Source organism: Patagioenas fasciata, chromosome 3, assembly GCF_037038585.1.
Source record: "Patagioenas fasciata isolate bPatFas1 chromosome 3, bPatFas1.hap1, whole genome shotgun sequence".
Classification (NCBI taxonomy): domain Eukaryota; kingdom Metazoa; phylum Chordata; class Aves; order Columbiformes; family Columbidae; genus Patagioenas; species Patagioenas fasciata.
The window spans coordinates 64350026-64367458 of NC_092522.1; positions in this window are offsets into that span (position 1 = coordinate 64350026).

Consider the following 17433-nt stretch of genomic DNA (forward strand, 5'->3'; position numbering starts at 1 on the left):
TTTCTTGGTCTTGTTTGATTCTGTTCCCATTTTAGTACCTACCTGCATGAAACCAACTTCTTTTTCTTCAAGTAGGCCCCTGGAATGCCTTTAATTGTTTAAGTTTTTTTATACATTTGAATTTTCAATGACATAATAATAATGGTTGACATGGCCTTGCAACTTTAATTTTGCATAATCATATGGTCACCTCTTCAATTATATCATAGTTGCCTCATACCTTCCAACCTCAGCAAGCAGGGAGACGAGGATCCTACAGATGAAAACTTCCTACATAGTCATGACTGATTCTTACAGCATCATCCCTCATGAATAATTACCCAGCCTTCTGGGAAAATTGCTCCCACTCTCTTCCACCTTCTTCATTTTCACCCTTTTAATTCTTGCATCTAAAACTGCACTTACATACTTGAAATTCCTATTACTCCATGAATTTCTACCCATATACATGTTGCTTCTCTTCTCCCATAGAATCTATCAACTGCATTTTATCCCAAGCAGTTTCCTCCTCATTCTCAGTGCATACATATAACATTGAAAGCACAGAAGAGTGACCCTCCTGGCTTTTAGTTCCAGGATCTGGCCTCACGTGTTTGCAAGAAATGGGAGAAAAAAATGTAGAGAAAATTCTGGCTGATCTCAGATATATATCAGGCTGGATAGGACACATGGGGATGGTTTATGTGTAATCTCATGGCCTACAGAGCTGTGGGAGGCTGGAGTACCCTCAGTAGAGGCAGAAAAGCTAAAAAAATTCGACCAGGCACCTGTTTGTCATCCATTGCATTAGACTGGCAGTTTAAACCATCATCGCCTCTGCAGATTTCTGTGTGTCAACCAACTTTCTCCCATTCTTCTTCAACATTAATTGCTGGCCTCCTCTTGCTCTGTTCTTTTGCTGGTACCCAATACAAAACTGTCTCTGCATGGTTGCAGTGTCCTTGTGAAAAGCCTCTGGGATTGCAGTCCACACATCAGCTCTGCTGCACTTCCCTCAGGTATGTCTGCACTCACGACACAGAAACCCACCACACTCCTGTGACCATTCAGAGGCAGTGAGCAGCCGTGAGATGCGTCTCTTCCCTGCTGTTCGTCCTTATCATCATTCTCCTACTGATACTGCCAGTCCCGTTTAATTCTGGTGTGTGCCTCCTTCAGTTTTGTTTTTATTTCACACATTTATTCCTATACCACCAGGCACAGACTGGGGAGTAAGGAAAGGTGGTGATGGTAGCCATATCCTCCTTACTAAAACCATCCATTGCTTCACCGCTTCCAAACCAGCAACAGCCTTTATTCGCAAAAGCTGCAAAGAAAGAACAAAAATATTTTCACTTTCTGCATGTCTGACCTTTGTCACCTCAAAAAATATAACAGCTCCCCTGCTGAGCAGATAAAACACAACATTTTTCAATAACCCAGAGTTTATCCAAATGTGAGGGGATTTTCATGACGACAGCTAAAATCACATTCATGATGCTAACATGACCCTCTCACCTAATTTCTGACCCCTGTGGCAGACCACAGTAATGATAAATCTTGCTGATGAGAGATTAGTAAAAAACATCTGATCTGTTTTAGCTTAACTTTCCTCACAAAACTGAACAGAAGTAGATGCAGGCATGAAATATACAATCCAGATGACAGAACTGCAGCAATTCTGCAAGTGACCCGGAACAGTGACGCATGGTAAAACCCAGTGAAACTTTAAATTCAGATTGCAATCAACCACATATGCAGTTGTCTCCGCATTCACACCGCCCCTCTCTCCTTGCGATGAACATCACTGAGCTCATCAGTATTGAATTTAGACTTTTCTTATTACTTTATTAGGGAATTGGCAGCAGGACTCATTCCTCTTCTGGGCCCACACACTACCCTGCATGGCCATCCATACTCACCCATGACCTTTGCTGAGCCTTGGGGCAAACGTAAGGAACAGAAACAACCCTGCCCTCGAGTCGGCCTGCCCAGCAATGCAGCCCATGCCAGCTGGACAAAGGAGTTGGGAGGACAAGGAAGGGCAGACATGGGGAAAGGGTGTTTGCTGCACTGCTGGGCTCCCCTTCCCCTGAAATGTTTGCACTAGCACCATTCACTACTGTGCAATGCTGTTTTTTTTCTACTTAGAAAAGATTTATCACATCCCTTTCAAAGATGCAGGAGGAAACAATGGCTGTGGCAGGACAGTGCTGGCCCAGTGCTCAAACCCCAGGGAAACCCAGAAATGTCAACATTCACAGTCCCCACTGGCTCACAGCTTCATATGACTGACAGCTCCCATCACCCCACAGCCCCCGTCGCTCATCACACTTGACCCAACACAGCGAGTCAAGCGGTAATTACTCATGGGCCGCAGATGGCTGAGCAAACAATGGGCCAGCTCCCCCTCCACAGGCACAGCAAGGAGCAGTGGAGGTTCTTTCTTACATCTCAGTCCTGGCCTTGGGAGAGGGGTGGCAAAGAAAGATGCCAGAGCATATGCCATTTGTGAGCAATTCTCTACATCAGCAAAGTAGCTTCCATGCTCCTATTTGAAGATGGTCTAAAAGAAAGGGCATGTGAAGAGCCAAAAGAGGTAATGGTTCAGAAATAAGCCCAGAACACTGTATTTTTCAATATCTACATCACATGTGTAATGACAACGGTCTAAAGGGAATGGTCTTTGCTCTTTGCCCCTACTCAAAGGAGCCACATAATGTAAGCATGCCCAGACAGAGCAGCTGAAATCATGCATCCAGACTTGGGCAGTCCTGGCTTTACCCTGAGGATGCGACCAAGGCATGCATATACACTCATTCATGTTGCCTAATGAGGCATGTGCTCTCTGTCCCATCGGGATGTTCCATAAGGAGGAAACAACCACATCATCCTCCCTGCCTGCCACAGCTGCTTGCAGCCCTGATTGGAAGACTAGGAAAAAGCTTTACATTTCTCCCTGTATTTGGATCCTAGGTTATTTTTGGTTTGGTTTGGTTTGGTTTCCCCATGCATCTCTGATTTGAGGTTACTTTCTCTGTTTTTCCCATTGAAAATATTTTTATGCTTAAAAGAAAAAAAGGGAGAGGCTTAAGTACAAGTCTGTCTCTGACAAAGTAGGCTTCAGCTTTGACGTGCAGCTGGAATATTTGCAATCAAGTCCAAAAGAAAGGCAGCTTTAGCGAAAGACTCTATGCTTAGCACAAAAAAAAGGATTCTAAAGTTGGACTAAGATGTCTCATCTTGTGGCCACAAGCCATGAAATAAAGAAGTGATGAAGAAACTATCTCATGTTCACCAATCAAGAAAATAAGTTTTGTATTAGTAGAATATTCCTTTTTTTCTAAAAAAAAAAAAAAGGGGGGGGGAGGATGGGATGTTCAGGAAACCCTCTTATTTGCATGAATCATTTTATACACTGATTATCAAAATACACCACAGACAGTGAGTTCAGAGGATCCCAAGGTGCTTTTCAAGCTACAAATGTTATAGAATGACTTATGACTTCGCTTTGGGATGAGGATCACCTGCTCTGGGTTGTAATGCAATACACAGCAGAAATACAGAAAGTCAAGGCAAAAGCACTCAGTAAGTATAAACCTGCAGAGCAGAATCCAATCACCAACTATGTGGTAATAGAAAGAAACCTTTTCAAAGACCAGCTTATTCCCTTATTGCTTATATTTTTTGTACCTCCCCCTGATAATTCTGGTGCTGCCATCAGTGGAAATAAAGGTCCAGCTCTTTGCAGCTGTAAATCAGAGTTGCTTCTTTGGAGCCAGCTGGGCACCACATGTTGATGTCCAATGAGAATCCCATCCAAGGGTCTGAACTACTGGGCCATCAGCAAGTCCTCTGTTCCTATGAAGCAAACATTTTACCCAGCCATACTTCAGGGGCCCTGAGAGAGACAGAGTAGATTTACTCAATCAGAATTTGGCCAACACATTGCATTTCATTAAGCTACTTTTAGGAAAAGTGCCAAAAACACAATCTTTATTGACCACAAGTGGCCACAGCCTTCACTTTGCAGCTCATCCAAACACCAAGTGCTGCAATGCTCCAGCTCCCATCCTCTCCTCAGAAAGGATGAAAGGCAGAGTACCATTTCTTCACCCACTTCCTGCAGCTCTTCGCTCTTTCTCACACTTCTCCCACTCAATTATGGGTCTAAACCTATTCTGCTTGCTGCAGCTTGCTGGATAGTCCTTGTTAAAAATAGAACAAAAAATGATTAGATTCAGGTTTCATTTCACACGAGATCTAGGTCAGGGCTGACAATACTGTTTGAGCGGCTGCAACAACAGCTCTCTGTCTCCACGACTGAGGAGGTCCTGCTCCTCTCACCAGCTTATGGCTCTGCAGACCCTCCTCTGTGCCTGGGCTTGTCAGGCTCACTGATGAACTGATCTAACTCACTAGCCCAACAGAAAAGTATTCCAACTAAGGAAAAAAGGGTTACTTTCCAGCATGTTAGAGTGCTGACAAATGAAGTGGGAAAAGTTCTTCTGGCAGCAGCAAGCTACTAGGTCAGCCCAAGTGTCCCAAAATCCTGCTCACTTACTAGTTAATTGCAGCACTACCTGAAGGCCAATCTGCTGATTGCCACAGCTGGAGATAGAATACAGGGCTAGATGGATGACTGCTGTGAGCAGCAGGGAAATTTGTATGCTTTTAAAGACTAGCTACCACTTAAGGAGTCCTCCTCCCTCCACTTGTGCTGGGCATCACGTCCTCATCTCCTATTTGGGTGGTGGCACCCCTCTGACATAGTTGTGGGCTGATTTGGGGTTTAATCTGGCAGAAACCAACTCTGCAAAATAAAATATAATTTTTTGCTCGTGTGTCTCCTAAAACTGGCTTCCTATAGGCTTGGGATGCTAGTGCTTCACTCAGTGTGGAAGCTGAGAGGAGCCAAGGGCTTTTGTTCATCCATGTGCCCCCACAGATCAGTAACACTCAGGCTGTGAAAAGGTCCTCTGGCAGATCCCTCTTATTTCACATCACTTCTAGTTTGCAAAGGTGGGCAGTTTTCTAAGCTAAAGAAGCTACCTTGAATGGCAAGCTGTGGCAGCATATGCCTTTGCAGCCCAGAGGGAAAAGGTGCACTTCACAACACTGTGGACCCCTTAAAGAAAGGGTTATGGTCTAGGCACCAGAGGACTGGAGATGCCCCTGAGGTTCCATCGCCATGTGCCAGCTCAGCAAGGTGTGCTGTGGACACAGGGCTGGGCACCTTACCAGGGCTGGAAGAGCTGGCTTGTGCAACTTGGGCACGTGGACCATGCCAGACCTCACCCAGACAGGGAACTTTTCAAGATGCCTCCTAGCTATACCATTCCATGATTTGCCAGGTGTCAGCAGCATTGAAGGTGGGCACTGTGATGCTCAGTCCCCTTTTCAATCCATGCCTTTGGAGAGTATTACTGAAAACAAGAACAAAAAAAGCAATAGCTTTTTTTTTTTTTTTAAACCAGCATTTGCTGAGATTTGTTGGTTTTCTGGAATTCTTGTTTTGTTGGTTTAGGTGGTCCCAGTGCCCCACAGCTCACACCAAAAAGCTTCAGCCTACAAACTGCCAGCTAGTTTAGTTTCTGAGAAACAAAGTTGCAAGCTGAACACCTCCAGTGTCACAGCAATCGTACACAGAAAAAACCTCAAGCACATCCCAGGGGGAGAGTCAAGTTGTCCTATTCATCATATTACTCAGTTATCTCTTCCTGGGTGTTTCCACCAGTTTTCACAGAATTAAAAATAAAATGCCAGCTTCAGCAGTAACATGACTTACAGCTTCTTCCCCCATTCCCTCGTTCAAGGCATCACTCCCACCCACACGCTGCACTTGAGCTGGTTCACTCAGATGATCCAGATTAAAAATATCCCCTCCCCACCACCAAGAAGACCTAATTTTAACTCAGCAAACTGCAGTGATCCAGTTGGGGTGTTTTTCTGTGACAGCATCTCATGACACTATGACCTGAATTCTGGTCACAATAACTGCTAATTGAACTTCATCCATCCTTTGCTCATAAAGGAATCCACACAGCAGAGAGACAAATACACAGCTGCGTGATGAGAACCCATTCATTTTATTTGGATGTTAACTCTGGAGCATAATGCTGCTCTCAGAGTTAATAGTAGCCTTTCCATTTACTATTTTAGCAGAAAACTCCTGAACTGAAAACAGAATTTGAAAATTTGTATTTTAAATCTCAGTCTGACCCTCTACACAAAAGATGGGGAAGACACAATACCCAACACACAACAATAATGACCAGCTCCACCATTTGGAACTGTGTGCTGCATGTTCCGCTCGCAAAGAAAACAAAAGCTCTCCTGTTTCCTTATGGACACAATTGGTTCTCACATGCAAGAACAGGTCATGTGCCAGCAACAAGGTTGCTCACACTTCAAGTATCAAGTGCTCCCACTCATTCTGGTAGATCCTAATCGGAAAATTCCCTCAGCAAGATGAATGTATAGAGTTTCTTCCTTGCTTTGCCTATTGTACCACAAAATGTTATTAAATCAATGTCTACAGACCACAGCATCCCAAAACACATAAGACTCATCTTTCTGTTACACCGGAGGCTGAATGTAATGCAAATGAGGCATTTGTTTTGAAGAAAGGAAAAGAACAGTGTAGACCACGTCGCTTTTATTAGAAGCAGCCTTTTTTTGTGGGTCGGTCATGCAGTGTTACCTCCTGAAATTCAAGGTCACATTTGAATTACATTGACTGGAGACAGTTTTGGTTTAAGTTTGTGCTTTTAGACCATGGGTGTTAAACTCATTTTCGCTGGGGCCACATCAGCCTTGCGGTTGCCTTCGAAGTCCTTCAAAATCCTAAAATTACATTTGGCTCTTTGAAGGCAACTGCGTGGCAGATGTGGCCCCCAATGAAAATTAGTTTGACACCCTTGGTCTAGACCTTTGCTAAAGTGCCAGATCATTGCACAAAATGACACTTTCGACTGGTACTGTTCTGTACAGCTAGAAAGGCTGTTCAGAAAAGCCTTAACAACAGAAATGGCAGCTTGACATACAGTCAAGAAGAGATGTACCAGCCACCACAAGCGATGTCATAGCAGCAGTTCTCTGCACCTGCCTAGGCCATTCCATTCCTCTTCACCTGTCATTTTCTGTAGCATTAAATACACTCACAACACTTTAAAATATCAATTAAAATAATCACAATTTACAAGCAGAGTACACAACAGCATGATAGGTTCAGCTGGTTCCTCAGCAAGGACACTGAACTTCTATAAAACATCACATTTACTTTGTGTGTGCAGAACAGTGGCTGTCATTAACCCATCCAGGCCTTCCACATCTTCAGTTTAATATGTTTGCTATTATCTGTTTCTATGTCTCTATTATACATATGCCAACAGAAATTCTCGATGGAACACAGCTTCACCTGCAGTCACTGGTGAATTAACATATACCATACTAACATCTTAATTATATATTAATGTAACATATCACATGATGTAGCATGTTCTATTGTAGTTATAAAGCAAATAGACCTGCAGAGCTGTAGTAAGGCACTTTAATGGTGTAAGCTTTGTAACACCACAGCTGCAGGGACACACAGCAACATCACTGTTCCACTTGGTGCCCTTCTCCTCCAGGGAGGGGCTGGGATCCTTGCTGAGCCCTGAAGAATCCCATTGGCACTGCCATTTGGCAGGGGGAGACATACAATGCTGACACCAGGTCTGCACCTGATACCACTGCAGTTTTTGCGTTATAATCCCTGCTCTGTGTCTCAGACAAATGAATGATCTTTCTGCCTTGTCTTCCTGCATGTAAAATTGGGACAGTAAACATGGTTCTGAGTTATTTTGAGTGCAGGCTTGCATATCAACGTTTACTTCTCAGTAAGATTCATTGCTTTTATGTAATGCAAAATGCCATAAAAATTATAATTATAGAATATTTTATGTTGGTAGGGACCTCTAGAGGTCACCTCCCCTTCCTAAGGGAAACAGGACTATTTCAAAGTCACATCAGGGTTGCTCAATTCCTGTCAGTTTCAAATATTTCCAAGGGCAGAGACCCCCCATCTCTGGGTACTTCTTCCCATGTCTGATGACCTCCATAGTGAACTATTTTTCCTTCTGCCTACTACTCCTTGGCCTCTCGCCTTGCCACCTTGCACCACTTTCTTCTCCATAGCCTCCCATCATTAGTTGAAGATGACAGTTCATTCCCTCTGAGTCTTCTCTAGGTGAACAAACCAGCTCCCTCAGCTCATCTTTTGTTGAGACGACATGGGACGCCCTTATTTCATGACAAGAGAGCCCATGTCTAACCGCAGCAGTGAGTTCCCTGCTCACTTACACTGTTGCAATCCAAGCAAAGCAGCCACCGCTCCCCATTCAGCCCTCAGTCTTCCTGGTACATTGCCATGAAATCCACCACAGCTTAAGCCCTCACCGATTTTGCCAGCATACCAGCTGGTGTGATCAGTTCCTAACCAGTCTCGTGAAAAAGCATCAGGCAGCTGTAGATTTACTTCGGAAAATGCTCAAGCAAACCAGATCATTTTGACCTGCTTTTGCTCAGGGGATGACGATGTAGGCAGGTGTGCCAGCTGAGTGGAGGAGCAACCACTGCCAAAAATGTGGGTTCATCCAGATACACCGGGAATGAAAAATCCTCACCCCCTGCAGCTGCAGCTCCAATGGGATGTGTGACGCAGCATCAGTTGTTTGGGCCCTACCTCCCATAAGCTCAGGTTCCTACGCTTGATGAAGTTCTCCTGAGGCTTTGGCAAATCTTTCCAAGTCCTCAGCAGAGTAGTAATTGTTAACAATAACATTTACACAGGTGTATGAATTTTCTGCATGTTCTGTTCTTACTTGCCAGGCAAAATGTTACAAGGATTAATAAGAAGAAAAATGCAGCACCATGAGAACCTGACTAAAGCACACCCATGCGTGTTACATTCAACCAGAGAAAACAAAACAAGCAAAAGTCTTTTCTAATCCTTAAAGGTTAAGAAGCTTAAGTCAGTCTTGTAAAGACATTTTGTCTTGTCATACCAGCCAACCACAGAGAAGCCACTTTGGGAAATTTACACTGCAGGGCATCTCCCTGGCGCACACGAACCAGCAAAGTCTGAAAAATACATGCACGATGACCATTTTGAGATCTGTTGGATATGTATTTTTGGTTTAAACACTTCCACTGTAACAACTAAGCTAAGAGTCACAGTCACAGCTGGTGATTAAATACTTAACTGCTAAGACTTGTGAGGTGTCTAATACTTGGTCCCAAAAGTCAGGGACAAGGTTAAGACAACACAATGAAGTTCGCATCATTTGTGCCCTCACACTATTGACTCCAGGACTCAAAAGCCTGTCTGAAGTATCTTCCACTGTGTCAGTGCAGTGTGCACCTATGGCAGTCAAAGGGAGCAACAGTACTTTGGGGGGAAATCAGGCTTAGTTTGGAGTTCTCACTACCACACTTAGCGGTTTTCAAAAATGCAATACAGACATTTCTGGGTCTTGTTCATGCCTGTGCATTTTCAAATTGATGCGGTTAAACCAGCGCAAGCTCCTGCATGCAGGTTTATCATGCCCTGACCTCTGTCAAAACAATCAGAAGAAAATGAGAGTTCAGTTACATAGTATTTTTTCTGCAGATTATAAACGCCCATTTTAAAATTTGGCCCAATGTCTCTGGCTTAGCTCACAAAACTACATTTCTACTAATCAGCAGCTGAGCTCAAGGGGGAGAAAGGATTCAATAATAGTCTGGCCTGCAAAGTCCTGCTGCTTTAGGTGTGTGTGTTTGCACAGGGGTGGCAGCTGGGCGGCAAAGGCACAACAGTGCAGCCGTGCTCTCAGTGAAGGGGCAGAGCGGGGCTGGGCTCTCCAGCGCTCCTCTCCTGCCAGCACATTTTCATCAGAGGAGGTCAGACTTGCACCATGCCAAAATACACACAAAGAACAAATCTCCAATGAGGCCACAACATTACCATCCCTGTGGAGGAGAATGCTGGCATGTAGATGTGGTCCTTGGCAAAAGCCAAGCGCAACCCACTGACTCCCCTCTCCAGGAGTTCTTGCATTGGGTCATGTCCAAAGCTACAGGTATTAACTCCTACCAGCTCTAGTGATTGTACTGACAAGAAAGACCAAAGGAAGCCCTTTGTACTTGACAACAATTTATCCCAAGTAAACTAAGCTAGTCATCAAACACCTTGGTTGAAGTTCACCTCGTCTTCACCAAAATGTGAATTCCACCTTTGCCCTAGTCTGTTGTGTCAGGACACTCCTCCCTCCAACTCTGCTCTGCTGCACAGTCTTGAGAGGGGAAGCGAAACATCAATTCTCTCATTACCTCCTTCGTGCCTTCAGCAAAATGCCCTCACGTATGAGAGAGATTTCTGAATCTTTTCTTTCTGTGAAAAGGATTTAGAGGGTAGTTCCTCATTAATAAGAATTCTTTTTTAATGAGACATTCACCAAATACATGACTAGACTCAGTGCTCATTCTTCACAGTACCTGTACTCTGAATTTCTGGTGTCCAGCAATTAACAAACCAAAGCACTAGTAGAAATCCTCTCCTGGCATAAACAGGTACACCACCATTTCCACGGCCTTCAGGAGACAAAGGGCAGCTGCACTGCCAAAATCCTGGCTTGGCTTCCCGCATCTGCTGCAAGCTACTCCTTTCTCATTTGTTTCGGCCACAGATGGGCAGCTCCTGAAAGCTCTTAGGATCTTCCCAGCGAGCAGAAAGATGGCTGGGCAATCCTGCTGCACCTCCACGGGCATGGTGCCTCACACTATTCACATCATGGCAGTAATAGCATGCCCCCAGATCTTCTTCCAGCACAGAAGTAATGAAACGAGGAGCCACATGACACATTTGTGTGGTACAGGGATCATGAGCAAGCTCACGGTGCTTTATGTTCCCCTGGGCAACAGCTATTATGCCACCGACAGCAGTTCCCCTGCAGCAACAGGGGCAGTTAAGTGTAATTCCTTTTTCCCTTCCTTTTCCCTGCAAACCTTTAAGATAAATAGTCCTCAGAAGCAGATTACAGATGAGGGAGGCAGAACACAGAAGCAAAGTAATTCAGCTCAGTCATACCTATGCTGGCCTTTTCCAGGGCTGGATTCAGTCTCCCTGGGTTGGATCTGCACCTGCAAGCACTGAGGTGCAGAGCCAGCTCGGTGGGTCTGGCAGGAGCCAGGTCCATGCTCCCCTGGCAGTGCCAGCACGGGTGGGAGGGAAGAGGTGAGGCAGCAGAACAGGGACTCTTCTGGCCAGAGCCATGGGAAGTTAAATTCAAGCAAGGTACAAGCACTGCCAGTTTTTAAGTGAGGACTGCTTACAAAAACATCAGGAAAAACTGCCATAAACCTTCTGACACAAAACACCCCTTAATCTGCACTGAATCTGTACATCAACCAACCTGGCTGCCACATCCCCTCTGGCAGTGAATTACAGTTTATGGAGTATTTTGCTCCTGACCATTCAGTTCCCAAGTTCTCCCTGGCCATATGCCAAACTCCTTAGCCCGCTCCCTTTCCAACATCAGTCCAGCCAGCCAGCATAGCGCCGACTGCACAGAATGGAAAGGCTGCCTGATGGAGACTCCCACACAGTGCAATATATGCTTTGGCAGAAAATTGAGATTAAGAAGCAGGCTAAACATAATCACTATTTGTGTAACTGGAGTATCCTGGTTACGGACCTTGTAACCATAGTAATTATTTAAACAAAGTTTTAAAGAAAATACTCCATTATTAAAATGTTTTTATTTGATTCCGATTCAGTTTCTTGACCTTCCTCTTGTCTCAGAGGTGCTGTCTGCCTCCAGGTCTTACAGAAGACAAAGGAAAGGAAGATCTCAGCCCAGAGATGCTGAGTATCCTCTACCAGTATTTCTGTCTCGTGCCAACAGAATGCTTCTTCCTAAATATACAAATACGAAAGGATCCATTTGCCATGCGGGGACTGGGAGGTTTGTGAACATTATACAAGTAATGGGCTCGCAGGGATGTTTCTTAGAACAAGTCCCCAGCAATTAAACTGAGCCTACTATTAATGACATTCCAAACAAGCTATTAGGTTGGAGCCAAACTCACTCAAAAGCTTAGGCATTGGAAAAAAAATAAAAATTAAAAAAAAAAAAAAAAAAGGAAGTATTTGGCAATTTATGTTATTATTTGAGTCTTGATTTTATGGCTGGATTACCTTCTGTCTCCAAAGACTCCACTCCACAGTTATGACTCTGACATTAGTAAGAGTCATGCAGGCATCACACAAAGGCAGCATTGATTTGTTATTGTGTAAGTCTATTTGGATAACCTGGGAGAATTTTATTTTGAAAAGATCCTGTAGGAGCTTTTTATTTTTTTCAACTGCTTATTAAATGAGTATGTAGCCAGGAAAATGGGACACAGAAGTAGTAAGATGGATGTGATCTCCGCATGTGTTTTTCTCACAAGAAAACAAGTGCAATGTGTGTTTAACAAAAGGGAGTAGCTTCAGGGTTACATTAGATAATGGAGCAAGATGTAAACTCTTGAATATACAGCACTCCAGGCTGGTACATTCGAAAAAACGAAATCTTTTCCTTCATGGGAAGAAGGAGCAGATTTCTTCTTGGAACGTGGCTTGAGAGCTGCTCCTGGATGCCACCACAGCTCGTTCAGCCCTGCAGCTTCACTCATGTGAGCATCTCATCAAGTACTCTGAGTTAAGAATCTACACCAGCCGCTGTGGTTTCCCTGCACATCCCATTGATGTTGGTTGGACATCACTGAATGAAAAGCAAATTTGCAGGAAACACAGTGACTAATACATGCATTTGAGGCCAAAAAATACTAACGTACCAAGTCAAGCACAGCAGCTGCAGCCTTAACAGGAAAGTGGGTTTTGTTTTATATGGCCAGGTTAAACCATCATCAGAATGAACAGAAGTTATTGCACAGAATACTGTCAGCATAGACATGAAAAACGAATATATCTGTGTGAAACTTCGACACATATTTTTAAGGGCACACACCCACACACATACGCAGCCTGGAGAGTTCACTCCCCTCCACTGACAAAATCAGGGTTGCCTCCAGCAGGAACATGAGCCAAGGCTTGCTCCTAACCCAATTTGCCCATGCCACCCCTATTTTAACTATATACTACATCATGTAACAGCTTGAAAAGTTGTTTTTCAGCGACTTTTTCTTCCCTCCATATTCTCACTACTCAGTTTCTTTCAGCAACACAGTAATTACCACAGCAGCTCAAACTGGAAATTCTGCAGTTTAGTGCTTAGTACCATATGCCTTCCCCCAAAGTGGTAAAGACTGCAGTAATTAAACTAGGGAAACTGCCTCCCTGAAATATTATTAATAGTTCTCATTTAGATTTCCCCTGTAGACTTAAGGCTTAAACCATGAACTATGAAGTGCTTAGCACGGTATCAATATGGAATCACTGTGTTCACTTTCAATTACTTGATGGTAGCTTTTTTATATTTCCACCTCATAACCAGATCTTCATTATTTTAAGAGACAGCTATCTAGAAGAGTGCATTTCACAATTAACACAACACAGTTTTTCCACTTCAAGGTTACTCAAGCCAGCCACTGTATCTGCTTCCAAAATCAAACCTGAACAGCTACAGCTGACTCTTCAGAGAGTATTTCCAATCTCTAAATCACACCTCATCTCTCTCAAGCCATGGTTCTCCTTCTGCTGTGGGAGTATTAATATGCAAAGGCTGAAAAGCCATGCTGTAGGCATACAGAGCAAGGTTTGCTAACATGCATGATTAGATGATTATTCAGACTGCTGAGTACACTATGCAGGAAGCCAGGACTTCAGGATCCCTCCCTTGCAATGGGGTTTCAGAGATGAAGTGTTCAGCTGTAACATGGGAAAGCCTTTTGCCTAGTGCTACTGTATTCCCTTCTCCCCTACAGAAGCCCTTCTGATATTTCTCAGACACCAGAGGGCATACTTCCATTAACAGGCTCAACCAGAAATGAAGGATTCAGCACTGTGTCCTCTATTCATCCTCACTGGCAACAGCCAGTGCAGCACAAAGTTGCTCCCAAAACGGCTCCTTCAGGACACATCATGCTATGGGAGGATCATTTCCAGTGTCAACAAAGGGAATCGGACTTCTCTTTTGCACGGGGACACATCCCCCCTCCCCATCACCCTTCGAGCATAGCAGTCTTCAAAACGACTACATCAAAGCTTCATTTTAATAGACACTAAAAACCTGTTTTCACTGTGCTCTTTAATACTACAGAGTACTATAAAGAGCAGGTGTAAGAAACTAGTCAAGAGAATAAGGGGAAAAGAAGAACCCACACCATTAGCTGTCTGGTATTTATTACTTTTTAATACAGAGAAGTCACAACAAAATATTGTCTAACAACACACGCAAATGATATCATAACCAATTACATTAGTTTCATCAACATTCATTTGCTATGTACATATTCTTCCATCTGCAAAAGTGCAATCCAAGAATGTCTCAACAAGAAACCTTTATGGACGAGTATATTTTTGTGAGGTTTTCTCACCAGTGGCCTTACGATAACATGTTTGTCCTTGGTTACCTGGTACAGGAAAATGAAGACTACGTGGGTTAAGGAAAAAAAAAAAATTGGTTAGATGCCTCCCTTGTAGGAATATTGCCTGTTTTCCCAACTAAATTCATTATGAATACACTGCTCACTACTGGAGATGTTAATGCAAATAGACTATAGGATAGTCTATGGGCTGGCTACAGAACACAGTAGTTTTAATGACTCCGCAGCATTACAGAGAACAAGAATTTCAGGCTGTTCACCACAGTAGATGTCAAATTACAGATCAGCACATAAAAGATATCCATTGTGTTAGTTATGGTTATCAAAATTTAATTTTAAACATCCTACTCATGGATGACTTCATTCTTACACATCCAAAAGATGAAGTCTATCTAAATGCAAGCCTATCCTACAGAAAATAAAAGTACTGGAAAGAAAAGCATTTGCACATGCAACTCCTATTACTATCACAAGGAGTATCGTGCACTTGAGTAGAATGAACCGTCAAATCCAGGGGGCTGTATTCTCATTTATAAAACGTTTCAGGCACAATTTAATCTGACCACAGGCCAGATTAAGAAGAACAGAGCGTCAGAAAAATTAAAGGTAATGAAGAATAAACTTTAGACAAGCAAAGCAAGCAGCTCCAGAACTAAAGAAATAACTTCCCTTTTGACATGTTTAAAAGCTCATAACTACTTCTAGTGCTTGTCAGGACAGAAAGCAAACCAACAATGGTGTAGTTTAACCCCTGAAGTAGCCATTAGGTCACAACTTATGCAAAGCCCAGCGGAAACTCTCATAGCCAAAGGGTGGGCCCGACTGCTTGACTGGAACCTGATGCGTGTTACAGAAAATACTGCATTTTGCAGTAACCCAAGACCAGTTTCCAGTACCAGCAAGAAGCAGGGAAAGCATTCTCTACAAATCAGGGACAATTTACTTTGGAGTGAAAGTTCAGAGGAATCTTTCTGTGGCTCAGCTGGTTTCCATCAAGGATCATTTTTACAGTGCTACAACTGCTGCAGGCCTCCAGTTGAGAAATTGTTTTGCAAGAAAATATGCATTTCCTCAAGCAGTAGATAAGACTCAACATCAGAATTAAAAGGAAAAGATGACGTTTCCTTCGGTAGATTTGTATCCAACTCTTTGTCACTGTTAAGGCTTTAAATGTGCTTTCCCCTTCCCGTTTCCTCAGTCTGCTGCATTCTCAGTTTTGATTCGAATATACTGTTCAACCTTTCATCCACTTGTGTTTTTAAAGCTAGTCAAATCCCCTTTCTCCATTTCTACTCATTCCCAATTGTCACACATACATGTCTGGAGAGGCATCTATGTACTTAAATAACAGAATTATAAATTAAGCTACTCCAAGGAAAGCAAATGAACAAGTATTTAGAAGAACTCCAGATAGCACTTCGCCCCTACCATGTGTGTTGGCCAGTCACAGCCTCCCTCACCAAGTGCATGAAAAAGCAGGTCCACAAGACCACGTAGCCTATGTGGGAATTAACACCCTAGACACATGGCATGAGTGACTAGCACTCAGGACCAAACACTACAGTTACAGGTGTCCTTTAATTTTTCTCATTACAGGAACTTTGTCTTTGCTGTGTGATTTCAGGCCACTGGAATGGTCTAGCCATTGTCTCTCTGATCTGAACCTGCCAGGCAACACAACTCCAGACCTTGTTAGCCACCCTAACTCCATCAGGTTGCTCAAGACACCATCAAAGTTAAAGGGCTCATCGTCCCCAAGGAGTTGATTCAAACTGTAATTTGATTATTCTCCATAAGCGAAGTCTATGCTGTACAGCTAAAGAGGTTTTATTTTCTTCCAGTCCAGGTATGCCTGGGCCAGCTCCCGCTCCTGTGGGCAATAGTCACAGTGTCAGTCCCACTTCAATTAGGCTCAGTATAACTTGGTTTGCGGTAACCACACTAGGACAGTGTTAGAAGTCTCCCAAGCTGCTTCCCACAATTATCTCTAAAAAGGAAAGAGGCTTTCCTAAAACCGTCACAAACAGAGAACCACTACACAAAACCCCAAGGATGTGCTCCAGACGCAAAACCAAGCCCAAGAGCAAGGACAGCAGCAGGGGAGAGCCAGTGATGAAGACTACCACAGCCTTCAGATCAGCAGCAGATCACCAGTCTAACTGTACAAGATAGACAGTCCAGATGTGAAAACTATTAACGTGAGCTGGCTGGCTTCTAAGGACATTACCACTCAAGTTCGCAGTAAGTCTCTTTGCCAACATAAGCCCTCTGTGCAGCTCAAGTATTTATCCAAGTGTGGCTAATGCTAAAAGGAGCTAATTCTGCAGTGAAGACAGCCAGGAAATAAAACTGTGAACTTCGCATTTTTATGCACAAAGAAACACGGATATTCAGTTTGAGTTTTATGGGCACATTAATTTCTTAACTTTGCAGAAAGCATAATTCTCAGCACAGCATATGAAACACCTCTTGGCTTCTGACTTCTTTGTTTTCTTTCCCAGTGTAGCAGAGTATCAGGGCCATTTTCAATATCACGATGTCAACAGACACACTCTTCAAAAAGATTCTAACTTGGGAAAACAAAAAAACTTCAGAAGAACCAAAAAATAGTCCCACCTCATAAACAGAAACGAACCCCACACCCCTTGACTTAAAAAACGCTCCATAAATACACTACAAAGAAAAGCAAAAAAACCCCTTTCCTAAATCTCAATTGGCTTGAGAAATCAAGCAAAAGATTAATGATCTATTTAAAAATTTTTATTTAAGGAAGGGAGAAATGGGAACCAAGAAATAACAACTGCAGACTCTACAGGACCAAGCCCTCTGACACAAATCCACGACCTAAGCCATCATCTATTATGTATAGCACAGAGGCAT